Source organism: Trachypithecus francoisi, unplaced genomic scaffold (genome assembly GCF_009764315.1).
Source record: "Trachypithecus francoisi isolate TF-2019V2 unplaced genomic scaffold, Tfra_2.0 Lachesis_group17, whole genome shotgun sequence".
NCBI classification, from domain to species: Eukaryota; Metazoa; Chordata; class Mammalia; order Primates; family Cercopithecidae; genus Trachypithecus; species Trachypithecus francoisi.
The window spans coordinates 7,587,892-7,605,448 of record NW_022681462.1 but is presented as its reverse complement, the minus strand read 5'-3'; the positions used below and the strand labels follow the sequence as shown (position 1 = coordinate 7,605,448).

The window sequence follows — 17,557 nt, the reverse complement described above, 5'->3', positions numbered from 1 at the left end:
ATGTAATCAAACTCCCAGTAGGATTTTTGTGGAAATTGATGGGAAAATTGTACAATTTATGAGGAAATGCAAAGACTATAATAGTCAAGGCAATATTGAAGAAGAAAAAGCTATGGGAGTCACACTAGTATATATTAAGACTTTCTACGGAGCTACACTAATTACTACCATGTGGTATTTAAATAAGAGTAGAAAAATAAACAAATGGAATAAAATAAAATGGTCATAAATAGATTGACAAATATACACATCTGTTTTACAACCAAGTTGCCATGGCAATTTAATGGGGGAAAAATGATTTTAAAATAAACAATACGAGGCTACATTTCTATTCCTAGATATGTAACCAAGAAAAATAAAGAATAATACATAGCATATGACTGTGTTGATAACAACTTTAAGAACAAGCAAAACTAATCTATGATTACAAACCTTACACTGTCATTACATTTGGTGAGGGCAGGCCCTTTGACTAGAAAGGAGCAGGAGGGAACTTTCTGGTGATGGAAGTTTTCTATATTTTGATTGCATTTCGATTACATAGGGATATAATTTGTCAAAAGTCATGGAACTGTGCCTGAAGATCTTAAGTTATACTTCATATAATTATGCTGGATAAAATGGATACTCATATCAAAAATGAACCTCAATATTTGTTTCACACTACACACAAAATTAAGCTGAGAAGAGTCATACAAATAAAGATAAGGAGTTAAATAATTAAATTTCTAAAAGTAAAAACACAGAAAAATAGCTTCATGACCTTTGGGTCAGCCAGTATTTCCTGAACAGGACATAAAAAGTACTATTTACTTAAAAGAAAAAAAGAGAAGTTAGATTTAATAAAAACAAAGAACTTTTATTAATCAAATCCTTGAACGAGTAGAAAAACAATGCACCAAAGGTAGAAAATATTTGCAATACTTGTATCTGACTAAATACTGTTGCATAAGTCCAGAATATGTAACTCCTATGAGTAATAAGGAAAAAGAAAGATAGCCCAAAAGAAAGTGGTAAAAACTTCTAAATGGCCAGCAAATGTATAAAAAGTTGTTTGGCATAATTAGTTAAGAAATGTAAATTAAAACAAAAACATAATATGACTAGACTCACACTAGAGTGTATAAATTTTTTTTTTTAAATCCCTGAAAATCCAAAGATTTGGCAAATGTGTAGAGCAACTGCTACTCTCATGATTGTCGTGGGAGGATAAATTGCTACAGCAATTTTGAAGAACTGTTTGCCAATATCTGCTTAAACTAAACATGTATATAAATTATTATCCAGTTATTTTATTCTTCAGTGATATAATACTGCAATGATTATCTTGGCATAAGTTTTTTTTAGTACTCGGAAGATATTCTGTATTTATCTTCTGATTCTGGTTTTCTTTCTTCAAACCTATAAATGTTTGTAACAAGACTCCAACTACTTAATTTTGAAATGTACCCAGTCCATAGGCTGAAGTAATGACTTCATGTTTACATATTTTAATTACATAGAAATGAATCAAATATAATCTTTATTGTGAATGTTGCAAGCTGAGATGGGAATTCCCCAACCATATGTAACCCTTGTTAAAATAAAAACTCAACCACTGTCCAAAAGAGTCATGCAAAACATGTCAGTTTAAAATGATGACAGGAAAGTAAATTGATAATAACATTTTCTCCAAGTATTTAATTTATTCCTTGGCTTTTGAAATACAATTCTGATAGTACATTTGAAAGAAAAGAGTAAAATAGTTCAATAACAAAGCTAACTAAAATAAGTTTTTGTTAAAAGAAGGTAATACTTACTTTGTTTTTACAGGTTCAAGGAAAAGTCAGTGGAAGTCGTTATCCATGTCAACATTGAACCAAAAGGTAAAGAATTTTATAATATATTAACATTTTACCTGGAGATTATTTTTATTGATTCCTCTAAGGATACATAATTATTGTTCAGTAGCTTTTAATGAAAGAAATTGAATTGCAAAATCAAAGCGTTTCTTTATATATATATATACTTTAAGTTCTGGGATACATCTGCAGAACCTGCAGTTTTGTTATGTAGGTATAAATGTGCCATGGTGGTTTGCTGCACCCATTAACCTGTCATCTACATTAGGTATTTCTCCTAATGCTATCCCTCCCCTTGCTTGCCACCCACCAAGAGGCCTCAGTGTGTGTTGTTCCTCTCCCTGTGCCCGTATGTTCTCATTGTTCAGCTCCCACTAACACGTGAGAACGTGTGGTGTTTGGTTTTCTGTTCTTGTGCTAGTTTGCTGAGAATGATAGTTTCCAGCTTCATCCATGTCCCTGCAAAGGACATGAACTCATTATTTTTATGACTGCACAGTATTCCATGGTGTGTATGTGCCACATTTTCTTTATCCAGTGTATCATTGATGGGCATTTGGGTTGGTTCCAAGTCTTTGATATTGTGAATAGTGCGGTAATAAATATATGTGTGCATGTGTCTTTATAGTGGAATGATTTATAATCCTTTGGGTACATACCCAGTAATGGGATGGCTGAGTCAAATGGTATTTCTGGTTCTAGATCCTTGAGGTATTGCCACACTGCCTTCCACAATGGTTGAACTAATTTACACTCCCCGCAGCAGTGTAAATGCGTTCCTATTTCTCCACATCGTCTCCAGCAAAATGTGTTTCTTATTGACTGTCAAATACCATAGACAGTACCAGTCACAGTTGAATTGCTAAAATTAAGTGTAATTTTTATAAAAAATAAGATATAAATTAAGATGTAGATGAAAAGTTTGGAGAGGTTTTTGTATAATTCATACTTCTGTTAGGTTCTCTACAGTGACTGTTTGGGAAACCAAAGGGTTTCTTCTTTCTTTATTCTCCCTTTCTATTCATCTTCCCTTCACACCTTGTCCTTTCTCCATTTCCTCATCACTTTTGTAAGTCCAAGTAAGCAAAATTTCAGCCCTATTTCATGAAAATTGTCTGATGCAGCACTTTCCATTATTAAAATGTATTTATAAACATTTAATACCATCAATTTATAGCAAATTCTCAAATAAGGAAGTGGTCCTATCTGATACTTTATTTGGATGTCAATTATCTGCAATCTTAAACAAGTTTTCATATATATGCAATATTGAAAATGTCAGTTTGTCTCCCAGGCCAGCCTACACAATCCTATTTAATTCATAGCATAATTTTCAAATCTTATTTTACAATAAAATTTGGAAAAATAAATGTGCTCCAACACTTCTAATAAAACAAAACAATAAAATACCAAAATAAAATGATGATTTTTATTAAAAACATTGAAACTAGAGGAAATTAGATTTAATGGAACAGAGATAAATCTTCAATTTAATAAACTCTCCTAGCATTTTTCAGGTACTCTGTGAGTATTTTACCTAGAATCTTAGCTTTACAACACCTGTAAAGTGGCTATTATTCCCATTTTGCAGGTAAGTACTCTGAATCTCAACAAGTTTAAGTAATTTATCTAGGGCCAAAAAACTGAAAAAAAGAATGAGGATGGGCCTGGCATGGTGGCTCATGCATGTAATCCTGGCACTTTTGGAGGCTGAGGCAGGTGGATCACCTGAGGTCAGCAGTTTGAGACCAGCCTGGCCAACATGGTGAAATCCCATCTCTACTAAAAAAAAAATACACAAGTTAGCCGGGTGTGTGGGCATGGCATGCACCTGTAATCTCAGTAACTTGGGAGGCTAAAAAATGGAAATTGCTTGAAGCCAAGAGATGGAGGTTGCAGTGAGCCGAGATCCAGCCACTGCACTCCAACCTGAGAAACAGAGTGAAACTCCTATCAAAATAATAAAAAAAAGAATCTGAGGATGAATCTTCTTAACCTGAGTATGATTAGCTCGAATTCTTTCTCCTGTCCCATGCTATGAGGAGTCCAGGTAGTTTCATTTCACTTTCAAAGATTTCACACTGAATATTTTTCACAGGTTTCCTGAATAGGAAGGAATACTTGAAATGACTTCTTTTCAAATGCATTACTTTAAAACTGAAAAAACTAGGCAAGGTGCGGTGGCTCATGCCTGTAATCCCAGCATTTTGGGAGGCCGAGGCAGGAGGATCACCTGAGGTCAGAAGTTCGAGATGACCCTGGCCAACATGGTGAGACCCCGTCTCTACTAAAAATTCAAAAAATTATCCAGGCGTGGTGGCATGTGCCTGTAATCCCAGCTACGCAGGAGACTGAAGCAGGAGAATCGCTGGAACCCGGGAGGCAGAGGTTGCAGTGAACTGAGAGCATGCCACTGCACTCCAGCCTGGATGACAGAGCAAGACTCTGTCAAAACAAAAACAAAAAAACAAACAAACAACAACAACAACAAAAACAAAAAAACAAAAAAAACCTGAGAAAACTAAGGCTCTACTTACAGGCAAGGCCAATCCCAAATTCTGTTTCTCTAGATTCTGGTGACTGCCTTCCTATTTCTAATGATAGTGACAAAATTAAAATTCTCATTATGTCTTGCCTAGATTATTGCAGTAGTTTCCTCACTTGTCTCTCTGGCTCCAGTTAATAATCCTGTATACTTCTATTTGAGTAAATTTATCAAATATAAATGCTTGAATAGATTCATAACTGAGTGGTTCTTAGGTTGGGACTAGGAGTGAATTCAGCAAAGGAGACAGGAGATGTAATTATTAAGGTATTTAGTACATTATTAAGCATATTACAACTAACAAACCAAGCACAGATGATGAGTATCATGAAACAAAGATTATGTTTCATGCATTTCTGTGCCCATTTGCTGTTTAAAATAAAGAAAACAAAAATTATTTGATTACTTGCATTTTATTTCAGTAATTTTTCTTCATTGCTATTCTAATTATTTTAACTTCTACTCTTTGAAATCTTCTTCCCAGTCAAGTTCTGAAAAAACTGAATAAAAAAGTGTCAGATGGAGGCCAAAACATCAACTTCCTTACTAATAAAATGCAAGTTGAAGGATGTAGCTTAGTGTTAGGTAGATTTGCCATTTAGTTGGAGGCAGCCATAGACAGCCAAGGCCTCCAAACTTCCTAGCCTCACTAGTATTATAATTTCTCTAACACATGGTTTTTTCATCTCAAATTCCACTTTTTTGTTTCTTTCTATGGACCATATAGCAAAGGTTGCAACATTTATAGAATTCCATTAAATAGCATCCCACTTCCTTGCCAGCTTTCTGAAAAATTGAAATAATATAAAAGGATTACCAATAGAGGTCAGAATGTCAATTTTACTATTGACAGATGCTAAGTTGGAGGGCTTTCTTCCAGAACCAAATGGGCTTACTGAATATGCTCAAAAATTAGGTAGATTACCAACTGTCCTAGTCTGCTTGTACTTCTATAACATAATACCATAAATTTATAATTTATAAAGAACAGAAGTTTATTCCTCATGTTTCTGAAGTCTGGGAATTTGAAGATCAAGGCACTAGCATCTGGTAAGGGTCTTCTTGCTGCTTCCTCAAATGGCAGAAGGACAAAAGGGACAAATGCTGTTTCCTCATATAGCAAAAGAGTAAGAGCAAATTAACACAATGCTGCGTGGTTTCTTTTATAAGGGACTTCAATACTACTTATGAGGGAGGAGCCCTCATGATTTAATCACCTCTTAAAGACTCCACCTCTTAATATAAGCATACCTCATTTTGTTGCTTTTTGCAGATACTGTTTTTTTTTGTTTGTTTGTTTGTTTTGTTTTGTTTTGTTTTACAAATTAAACGTTTGAGGCAACCCTGTATTGAGGAAGTTTGTCGGTACCCTTTTTCTAATGGCATATGCTCATTTTGTGTCTCTGTGTGACATTTGGGTAATTCTTGCAATATTTCAAATTTTTTCGTTATTATGTTTCTTTTATGGTGATCTCTGATTAGCGATCTTTGATGTTACTATTGTAACTGTTTTGCACTCCAAGCACCTGCCTGTGTAATGCAGTGAACTTAATCCATAAATGTATGTGTTCTGACTGCTCTACCAACTGGATGTTTCCCCATTTCTTTTTCTGTCCCTGGGCCTCCCTATTCCCTGAGATGCAACAATAATGAAATTAGGCCAATTAATAACCCTACAATGGCTTCTAAGTGTTTAAGTGGAAGGAAGAGTTGCACATGTCTCACTTTAAATCAAAAGCTGGAAATGATGAAGCTTAGTGAGAAAGACATGTCAAAAGCTAAGATAAGCTAGGCCTTGTGCTCCAGACAGCCAAATTTTTTTTTTTTTTTTTTTTTTGAGGCGGAGTCTCGCTCTGTCGCCCAGGCTGGAGTGCAGTGGCCGGATCTCAGCTCACTGCAAGCTCCGCCTCCGGGTTTACACCATTCTCCTGCCTCAGCCTCCCGAGTAGCTGGGACTACAGGCGCCCGCCACGTCGCCCGGCTAGTTTTTGTATTTTTAGTAGAGACGGGGTTTCACCGTGTTCGCCAGGATGGTCTCGATCTCCTGACCTCGTGATCCGCCCGTCTCGGCCTCCCAAAGTGCTGGGATTACAGGCTTGAGCCACCGCGCCCGGCCCAGACAGCCAAATTTTGAATTCAATGGAAAAGTTTTTGAAGGAAATTGAAAGTGCTACTTTAAAGAACATAATATAAATGATAAGAAAGCAAAATAGCCTTATTGCTAACATGGAGAAAGTTTTAGTGGTCTGAATAGAAGATCAAACCAGTCAAAACATTCCTGTAAGCCAAAACCTAATCTAGAGCAAGGTCCTCTTCAATTCTGTGGAGGCTGAGAGAGGTGAGGAAGCTGCAGAAGAAAAGTTTGAAGCTAGTAGAGGATGGTTTATAAGGTTTAAGGAAAGAAACTCTGTACAACATAAAAGTGCAGGATGAGCCATCAAGTGCTGTTGCAGAAGTGACAGCGAGTTACTCAGAAGATCTGGCTAAGGTAATTGATGAATGTGGTCACACTAAACAATAGATTTTCAGTGTAGATGAACCAGTCTTCTACTGGAAGGAAATGCCTCTAGAACTTTCATAGCTAGAGAAGAGAAGTCAATGCCCAGCTTTAAAGCTTCAAAGGACAGGCAGATGCTCTTGTTAAGGGCTAATGCAGCTGGTGAAGCCAATGCTTACTTGTCATTCTAAAAATTCTGTGACTTTTAAGTTATGTCAAATTGGCTATCTGTACCCTATTCATAGAAAAACTAAGCCTAAATGACAGCACATTTGTTTACAGCATGGTTTGCTGAATATTTTAAGCCTGCTGTTGAGACATATACTGCTCAGAAAAAAAAAAAACACAAAAAAAATTCCTTTCAAAATATTACTGTTTACTAACAATGCTCCTGGTCACTCAAGAGCTCCAATGGAGATGTACATGGAGATTGTTTTCTTTCCTGTATCTCATCATCTATTCTGCAGCCCATAGATCAAGGAGTAATTTTGACTTTAAAGTCCTGTTATTTAAGAAATAGGTTTATTTTTACTATTATTATTATTATTTTTGAGACAATGTTTCACTCTCGTTGCCCAGGCTAGAGTGCAATGGTGCGATCTCAGCTTACTATACCCTCTGCCTCCTGGGTTCAAGCAATTCTCCTGCCACAGCCTCCAAGTAGCTGGGATTACAGGCCTGTGCTGCCACAGCTGGCTAATATTGTATTTTTAGTAGAGACAGAGTTTCGCCATGTTGGTCAGGCTGGTCTAGAACTCCTGACCTCAGGTGATCCACCTGTCTCAGCCTCCCAAAGTGGTGGGATTACAGGCATGAGCCACCATGCCTGGCCTAAGAAATACATTTTATAAGACTATAGCTTCCATTGATTGATAGGGATTCCTTGGATGGATCTGCCCAAAATAAATTGAATCCTTCTGGAAAGGATTCAGCAGTCTAGATGCTATTAAGAACATTTATAATTTATGGCAGGAGGTCAAAATATCAGCATGAATGAAAGATTGGAGGAAGCTGATTGTAGCCCTCATGCATGGCTTTAAGGGGTTCAAATCTTCAGCAGAGGATATGACTATATATACATTGAAAAACAAAAAGAGAATTGTGTGATTTGCTTTATTTAGATATTTGCTTTATTGTGGTGGTGTGGAACCAAACCTACAATATCGTTGAGGCATGCCTATACTGTCACATTGGAAACAACTACATTTTGGAGGGAATATGTTCAAACGAGAGCACCAAAAATCAGATGACCAGCAGTGCTGGACTTGAGCAGGCCCTCAGTTGGTGGAGGTAGGCAAAGAGCTGCCTTGGGAGAAAAGTGGAGAATAATTGCTTTTGTGGGTAGTTCAGTCTCAAGAGGAAGAAAGGAGGGTCTGGCTATAAAAGTTCTGTTTTTTCTTCCCAAATTACATCCCCAACCAAGATGGAGTGAATAAAAGTGTATTGGGAAACCAAGGTGTATACCCATACAGAAAAAAGCATCAGGAATGGGGGAAAAGTGGTGCCTCAACTAACACTTAGGATTTTTGTTTAGAAAGGTATATTATTGGTGCTATTTTACATTTAGCTGATTTTTTTTTTTTTTTTTTTGGACAAAAAAGGAATCAATAGTAACGTCTTCTAGGGACAATCAGAACTCTTAGAATAAAATTGTTATAAAAGCTACCTTTTTAGTCTGTATTTTTATATGCCAAAAAAACGAAATAAAATTTTACTAGTGTGTGTGTTGGAGGGGTATTTGGGAATTGAAGAGGGAGCTTGGCTGAAGGACAAAGCACGTGGCTTCAGCTTGATTCTGCTGAGGTGCATAAAAGGAAGTGGTGGAGGAGACACTGACTTAGAAAGTTCCCCGAATAACCATGATGGAAGAGTTGTGTTGCTGTACTGTGTGAAACGTTAGAGCATGGAGAGAAACATACAGTGTATCTCAATGCTCACAAGTTGAGTGTTCTTACAGTGGAGTGAATTGCCCAGCATCGGGTGTGGGACAAGGAAGCTTACCTTACCACCACCTCTTCTCCTTTGATGTGATGCGCAACAGTGTTATGCATCTGCTTTTGTTATTTTTACCCCTGAAGAATCAAGTAGATAAGTGAATTCTAATTTATCCCAACAGATAAATAGCAATCCTGTCTAATCTTTGTCCTTACCACACTTAGAATCATCCTTCCAATGCCCACATAAGTAGTTCTAGACTGACAGCAACTCTTCTAGGCAATCTAAGTCAATAGTTCCTAAGTGGCAGGCACTCTGGAAGGGAGTCCCCAGTACATGAATTGTGGGATGAAGGACACACAGAAATTATTTTTTTAGAATCCCACTAGAAAGGAAGTTCAAGTATATACACCACCTCCCTTTGGATATGTTAACTATTTTTTTAATGATGTTATCTGATATCTTAACAATGTACACAGAGCAGCAGAGCCTTGGGTTTGTTGTTTAAATATCTTTGATGCTGTGTCATAACAAATTAATTTCTAAATGTTGCCAATTTGGCAGATAAGGCTGATTATTTCCCACAATCACTCTGCATATGTGCACACGTTTATAATTAATGATCAGGGATGCCAGCCATACTTTAATAATGATCCTTCAGTGTTTAGGAGCCGAATAGAGCAACTGGCATTTGTGCCCTCTATTGGAACAGGGAGAGAAAGGAGGCAGTGAATCTGGATAGATCTATCAATGTCAGAGAATCAATAGTTTGCTGATTTCTGTTATAAATTTGAAGAGTCTGAGGGAGTTATTGACAAAACTGCTGTGAATATTAACAGAGTGTTTATGTAGCCTTCACTGAAGCAGTGCAAGTTCTGATTAGATTGGAATTAGTCTTTTGGCAACTTTGCAATTTGTGCTTCCTCAACATACCAGTAGGCCATACAAGGACTCTAAGAAGATTAGTGATATGTATTAGAAGAATTATGTGAGCACAAAATGTCAAGATATCAAGGTGTTTCATCATAAGAAAATGAGATTTATCAACTCTCACGGGTCGACATTTACACATTTTTATAGACTATTTTTTCCATTTCTTCTTAAAAATGTGACCAATAAGTGAATGTTCTTAAGTATATGATAGCACCAAAGATTAAAAATAAGAGGGAGAGAGAGAGAGGAAAGGGTGTGAAAGAAAATATAAATCTTTAGAGAGAGTATTTTAATAAAATTATCGAAAATCCTAGAATTCCAAAGTAAAAATCAAAATGACTCTGTATTTAATTAAAGAATTCATCTTGAAGTATTTTAGATTTTCTAGCACTCCTGTAACATTAAGAGTTTGATTTGCTTACTATTTAGGACCATTTCTTGTGCAAATTAAACATATAGTCCGGTAGACCATTTAAAGATGCTGCTTACTAGAATTCTACAATGCTTTGGATGACCTTAATTTTTCTTCTACTATGTCTGATAGTACCATAGAACATCATTCCAAAGCAAATTACCTTCTCAGTGAAAGAACTGAGATGATTGTATTCTAAATAGGGCTAGCCAGAGGTACTATCTTCAATAGCTCAAGAAAACCTTTTGTATCAGTAGAAAAAAATGCAAGGAACTGACTTTGGATGTCATGACACCACTTTTAAAGCATCGCAAGAACCAGAAAGCCCTAATTTCTAACCATGACTGGAATATTACTTTCCTTTAATTATTAATAAGTGGATTCTTAAATTAGAGAAGTTATCTTGTGTGTGTGTGTGGTGTGTGTGTGTGTTTATTTTTGGTGTGGAAAGACTTTGGTGTGTGTTTGATATTCCAAGTTGATGAGGAAGTCAAAGTTAGAGACACTTTCCTGTCACTCATAGTTAAATTGAATAAATACATAGAGGTAGACAGGAGGAAAAAGTTAACTTGAGGATAACCACAATAACTATGTATCCCTTGAGGACTCTGCTGGCTCCTAAGGCAAGAAAAGCATCTTTCTAGAGTTCATCAATGACTTTTTTAAGGCGTTCTTTACTCTTGAGAAACAGAGATAGAAAGATGTAGATGACATCAGGAGCCTCTGAACAGGATTTTATGAGGCTCAAACTTTTTGAACTTTAAAAAACTTATCCTGTTATTTATTTGGTCAATTTTAATAAAGAATGGCCTATTTTATTGAAGAATAATTCATTTAAAATATATAATGTGATAAATTTTGGCAAATGTATGATGAAATTCTAGAAAATGCAAATTAATATATTGCAAACCAAAAGGAGATCTGTTGCTAGGCTCAGAGGCAGAAGGTAAAATGGACTATAATGGATAAAAATGGAAATACTTTCTATCTTGATTGTGGCAATGTTTTTACAGGTGTAGTACTTTTTTTATCAAGAATTTTCTGAGGCTCTGTGTTTCTTATCGACTGTGTATATATTTAGATCCTGTTTTTGTGTATGTATTTTCCAAGATTTTTGCTTTCAGTTTTTTCTGCCTTTTTGAGTTGTAGATATTTTCAATTAAAAAACTCAAAAAGGGCTGTGGAGAAAGGGGAACACTTATACACTGCTAGCAGGAATGTAAATTAGTTCAGCCAGTGTAGAAAGTGATTTGAAGATTTCTCAAAGAACTTAAAACAGAACTACCATTTGGCCTAGCAATTCCATTATTGGATATATACCCAAAGGAATATAAATCATTCTATCATAAAGACACAAGCATGTGTATATTTATTGCAGCACTATTCACAATAGCAAAAACAGAATCAATCTAAATGCCCATCAATAGTAGACTGGATAAAGAAAATGTAGTATTACACACCAAGGAATACTATGCAGCCATAAAAAGAACAAGATAATGTCCTTGCAGCATTGGATGGAGCTGGAGGCCATTATCTTAAGCAAACTAATGCAGAAGTAGAAAAAAAACAAAAAACAAAAAAACACTGCATGTTCTCACTTATAAGTGGGAGCGAAACATTGAGTTCACATGAACACAAAGAAGGAAAAATAGACAACAAGGCCTGCTTTGAGGGTAGAGGGTGGGAGGAGGGTGAGGATCAAAAAACTATCTATTGGGTACTGTTCTTATTACCTGGGTGATGCAATAGTCTGTATACCAAACCCCAACATGCAATGTATTCACAGAACAAACCGCATATGCATCTCTGAAACTAAAATTTAAAAAAAAGTTCAGTCTAATCTCAATGGACTGGCATTTGCCATTCAAAAGATCCTCTCTGGAGTTAGATCCCAAAATGCTTCGAACAGTGAACAACATATTAAATTGAGTTTTCAAATGACCCCCCCCCACACACACAAAAAAGAAAAGCTCAAAGAATCAAGCTGACTATGATCTGGAAATTGTTTTAGAATGGGTTGACTGTATCAGCTTTATTAAATTGACATTTACAGGAAGTTTAATGTAAATACTTTGCATAGTTAAAAAAGTAAAGACAATATAATGCAAAATAAGGCATATGTAAAAATATTAAATATCTCATAAATGTGATTAGACTTGAATGCTTCTACTGGGATTGGTGATAAATGTCATTCTCATTGACATGGATATTTCTGCTTTGGAAATGAAGTAGAAGCAGTATTGTTTTAATTTTAAAGAGATACATAATTATCTTTACAACACACCTTGTACAATAACTTTGCCTAGTGTTGATAGTCATTGTCTTACTTTCTATCATTTTACCTTTTAATTTTAGTGCAATTTTTTCTTTGAAGAAAATTTTTATTTTATTGTAATTACCATACAGAGCTGTGCATATAGTGGCACTAAGCAAATTCTAACTACATTAATAGAGTAAAGTTAGTTTATTCTGAGCTGATGTTTAAATAGGAGCTCTAATTAACATTACAAGAGTCAATTTGGGGACATTTGGTCTCTGAAATTGCCATGTACAAAATTATGCTTTGAGGTCTTTGTTCTGTATTCTTACACTTGTATCAAATTAGATCTCAAATTTTTCATTCCCACTTAACAGATAGACTATTAATCCATTTTAGAAATGTTCCCCCTCTGGAGTATTTTAATTTTAATAATGTCATGGTGCAAAATCTAAAAACATGAAGGTCAGAAAAGAGAATTTTATGTCTCAATTAATGGATGGAAGAGGATTTCAGAGTACATTACAGGTTTTCTAATGCCTTGGTTTTTAAGTATGAAGTTGGCACAGGATGTGTGTTATACAGATATTTAATGGCCAAGAAACCTTGATGAAAATTTCAACAGGGAACTGGTACCACATGAGACTATTTTTGTAAGAAGTATAGCATAGGATTTCAATCACATACAAGTTGTATAAATTAAGTAGCAGCAAATATAACCAATCCATTCATTTTTCCTGCAATGTGTCTTAAGCCAAGTGCTTTTCAATGTCTGTATAGTAAATGACAGACTGGATTAAGAAAATGTGGCACACATACACCACGGAATACTATGCAGCCATAAAAAAGGATGGGTTCATGTCCTTTGTAGGGACATGGATGAAGCTGGAAACCATTCTCAGCAAACTATCGCAAGTACAAAAAAGCAAACACTACATGTTCTCACTCATGGGTGGGAACTGAACAATGAGAACACTTGGACACAGGAAGGGGAACATCACACACCGGGGCCTGTTGTGGGGTGGGAGGAGGTGGGAGGGATAGCATTAGGAGATAAACCTAATGTAAATGACAAGTTAATGGGTGCAGCACACCAACATGGCACATGTATGCATATGTTACAAACCTGCACATTGTGCACATGTACCCTAGAACTTAAAGTATAATAAAAAAGAAATATATTTGAACACTATTTAGCAAGTATTCCTTAAGCCTTGTATCATCTTAATCTTTGCTAGAAGAAATCTTTGCTAAAGAAACACAGCTCTTCCTTTATAAAATTTACAGTGGCAAAAACTAAAGAAACTTCAGTATTGAACTGTGTAAAATGTAAGAGAAATTAAAAGAAAGGACTGAAAAACTCATTTTGGAAGGTGAGGTTTCCTAAACTATGTTCAAATGACAGGTATGTTTTTGCAATAATTTTAATCTTAGCAAAATGTCTGTGGAGGAGAAGGAGAGAGTACTTTAGTAGAAATTACTGTTCTGTCTTTTTTTTCTGAAACCAGTCTAAAATGTACTATGAGTATTATTCAACAGGAGTGAGTAGTTTTTATTTATGGTCATTATTTTTGGTGGTGGTTCTAATTTCTGTAAGTATCTTGTTATGCAAAGTGTGCCCCAAGCACCACCGTCTTTGGCATTACCTGGGGACCTTGTAAGAAATGCAGATTCTCAGGACCCAGTCCAGCCCTACTAGATCAGCATCTTCATTTCAACAAGATCCTAGTTGATTCATGCACAGCAAAGTTTAAGAATTACTGTTCTAGATAAATTTTGATACATTCTAGAATCACTTGGGGAACTATTAAGATCCTGATACTCAAACCATATTCCATATCCATTATCCATTAATTCAAACTCTGATGAATGGATCAAACCTGGGCATTAAATTGTTTTTTGTAAAGCTGCCCACGTAGTCCCAGTGTGCACCCAGGTTGAGCATCAGTGCATGAGCTATTACCACCATGGCACTTAGAGCAGCAGCAGGTAGAATTTAGAGGCATTCGTCAATACTTTATAAATTCTGATTGTCTAAGTTGCTTTGTGAAGCTCACTGAGTGCACACAGAGTATTAGCATATCCTTTTAACGTGTGTGAAAATTTAGGCATCATTTGAGCAGCTGCTCTTGAGACTGGTTTTTCCTTTCCCAGGATTTCTCTTCAGACAGGTTTGGCTGCATAAAATATAAAACATTGAAGTTTTTTGGTTCCTTTAAGGATTATGCAGTAACAACAGTTGATCAAAGATAAACATGATGAAGTGAAACAGGATGTACTGTGAAAGAGTCATTTTCTCCCTATACAAGAATGCATCTGAAATTCCCTTTTCCTTGGGCAACTTCCCTAATGAATAAAGATATTTTATCTTTTAAAATAATTATTTCTTTTTATAATTCTTGAACCGTAAATAGTAAAGTATTACTATTAATCATTCTTAGTGATAAAAATAATCATGTTTTCTATAAGCATTCAAGACAGTAAAATGTTACATGTTAGAAATTTAGGAAGATCAAAGAGAATCAATAAACAAATTTAATGTACCTTTTGTCCTTTCCTATAAAACTTACAAAAGAGATACATAAAATACAAATTTTAAATAGAACTAACAGAATCAGGTCTCTGATTTCCTACATATTTCTGTTGCAAAATAATTGTATGGGATGTTTATCAGCTTTACTAACATGCAAACAAATTATACTTCAGTGACTTAAGTATTCATAGGTATACTTAAGTACACTTAAGGCCAAAAGCGGAAAATAAGATAAACACACATTATCAAGTGTCCTAAAGTTATGTTTGGAGATAAGCCCAATGAATATAAAAATAGTTATTTCATGGATAAGATTTTGATATTTTCTTCACCAAGTATCATTATTTGTATCTGTGATTGTATATGTATTTTAATTCTTTATTTTATAACAACTTAGACTGACAGAAATTAGAAAAAAACAGCACTAAAGGGGCAGAACTCCCATAACAGTAAAGAACTCTGAAAAATGACTTCTAAATAAAAGCAATAAAACACTAGCAAAATTTGTCAAAATCAGCTTTTGCAGAATTCTCAGAATAAGCTAACTTTGCAAAACCCGAAGAGATTTTAATAATGAAGAGACCTTCATTATTAAAAAATGACTGAAACTTAGTACAAGGAGCTTCATGGTATTTCAATTTGCCTCATTTTCATCCCTTTTGTAATAATTCAATAGTATCCTTGAATTAACTGGCCGAGTAGCAGCCACTGGAAGGGGAAGGCCAGATCTGAAGTTCCTCAAGGTGCTGTATCTCTAGAGAGTTGTATCTCTAGGGCATTTGGTGAAACAATCAGCAGCAATTTCCTATCATCATTGATGCAGAGGTGATGATACTGATTGAGGCAAATAGTTGTGAAATTTTTTTTTCTTTTTCAAATTTGTAGAATACAATGTCAATAGGAGACTTTGGAAAGTTCCTACTTGTTTCTAAGAATCTAGAATACCAGGTGCATGCATAAGCATTACACAGGTGTAGGGCTGTGCACATGCTAACGAAAGACCTGAGAGAGCCCTAATGGTTCACCTCTGGCCATCCTTGGGACCTTGCAAATGAAGGTCAAAAGTAAATTAATGGAGCATTGAAGCTGCGCCCCAATGCACACACAGACCTTTTGACAAAGGGAGGAAGACTTAGTGATTTAAGGTATTTAAGAAAATTTCTGTATAATCATTAGCTGAACATTAAGCTAACCAGAGACTTTCATGACTGCACACAACAAGGAATACAAACTTTGCATACTTAGTTCAGGAAAGTCACCAAATAAACAAAAAACAATAGAAAACAAAGCAGATTAAAAATCATAGTAACAACAAATCCTGGACAGGGGATCTCATTTCCAGAGTTGTTCATATTATATTGAAATTTTCAGTTGATAGTGACAGTAGATAGTCAAATATCTAGACAGAGAAGGGCAGGTCCCTGTTGAAACCTTACCTCTAAGCCAAAGACAGTTTAAAGCCTGAAAGCCAAGCTACAAGTCAAATCCTGGGACCAGATTGAGAATGTTTCTTCCCATTTGTCATGTTTTCCTCTGATTGATCCCCATTGTTCACCTATTTTACATATACCTACCCTTTCCTAATTGGTTTTCTACACTGCCATGCCCACTTTTGAGTGGTGCCTTTGCGTTAGGCTTTCTTTGCATACTCGCAAACACATCAGCATGCATTCCCCTATACTGAGCCCATAAAAGCCCAAGACTCAGTCACCCTGGGAGAGAAACCACCCTACTCCTAGTGGAGGATCTCCCTTGCATCCCCTCTTTGCTGAGAGCTGTTTCATTGTTGAATAAAATTATTCTCTGCCTTCTTCACTCTTTGTCAGTGTATCCTCATTCTTCTTGGACATGGGACAAGAGCTCTGGTCTCACCAAATGTGGGCACAGAGAAGGTTGTAATATCTTGGCCCTCCTGCCATTTGCCAGGGAATGGCAGCTGCTCCAAATGACAGAAATGGCAGTGGGGCTAAGCCAGCCCTGAAGCCATGGGCTGAGGCAGTGCAAGGGTGTTGCCACCCAGTTGTCTCCAGCTGGCAAAAGTGATCAGGAAAGATCCTGTGTTGTAATTTTCAAAAATAGTTGTGAGATGCATAAAGAGATAGGAAAGTAAGGCCCATATACAGGAAAAAACATTCAAGAAAAGGTGTTCCTGAGAGAACTTAGATGTTGGATTTATAAGTTGTATTATTTTTCTTTTGATGCCATATCAAATTACCAAAAACTAGTAGCTGGAAACAATATAAACTTATTATTCTACAGTTTTGCAGCTCAGAATGTCAGCAGGATCACTGGGCTAAAATCTAGGAGTCTGCAGGACTGACTTCCTTTATGGAATTTCTAGGGCGTGATTTATTTCCTTGCCTTTTCCTGCTTCTAAAGACTCCCTATGTGTTTCTTAGATCATTGTCTTATTATTCCCTCTTCAAAGCTTGAAATAAAGGATTAAATTTTTCTCACTTTGAATCTCTCCAACTCCTCTTACATAGTTGCATCTCTTTCTGACTAAAGACGGGAAAGTTTCTCTGCTTTTAAGGACTAACATGATAGAATTAGGAATGCCAGAAGAATCTCCCAGTCTCAAGGTCCATTAATTTAATAACTCCT

The 17,557-nt window shown here is 35.9% G+C and overlaps 1 long non-coding RNA gene across 1 annotated transcript in view; it reads left to right on the top strand.

The window, feature by feature from the left end:
* LOC117099671 overlaps positions 1-17,557 on the top strand; it is a 134,765-nt gene that overhangs the window by 50,596 nt on the left and 66,612 nt on the right. The window contains exon 2 of the long non-coding RNA XR_004443940.1: positions 1,813-1,865. This is a non-coding gene — a long non-coding RNA (uncharacterized LOC117099671). The remainder of the gene's footprint in view (positions 1-1,812; positions 1,866-17,557) is intronic.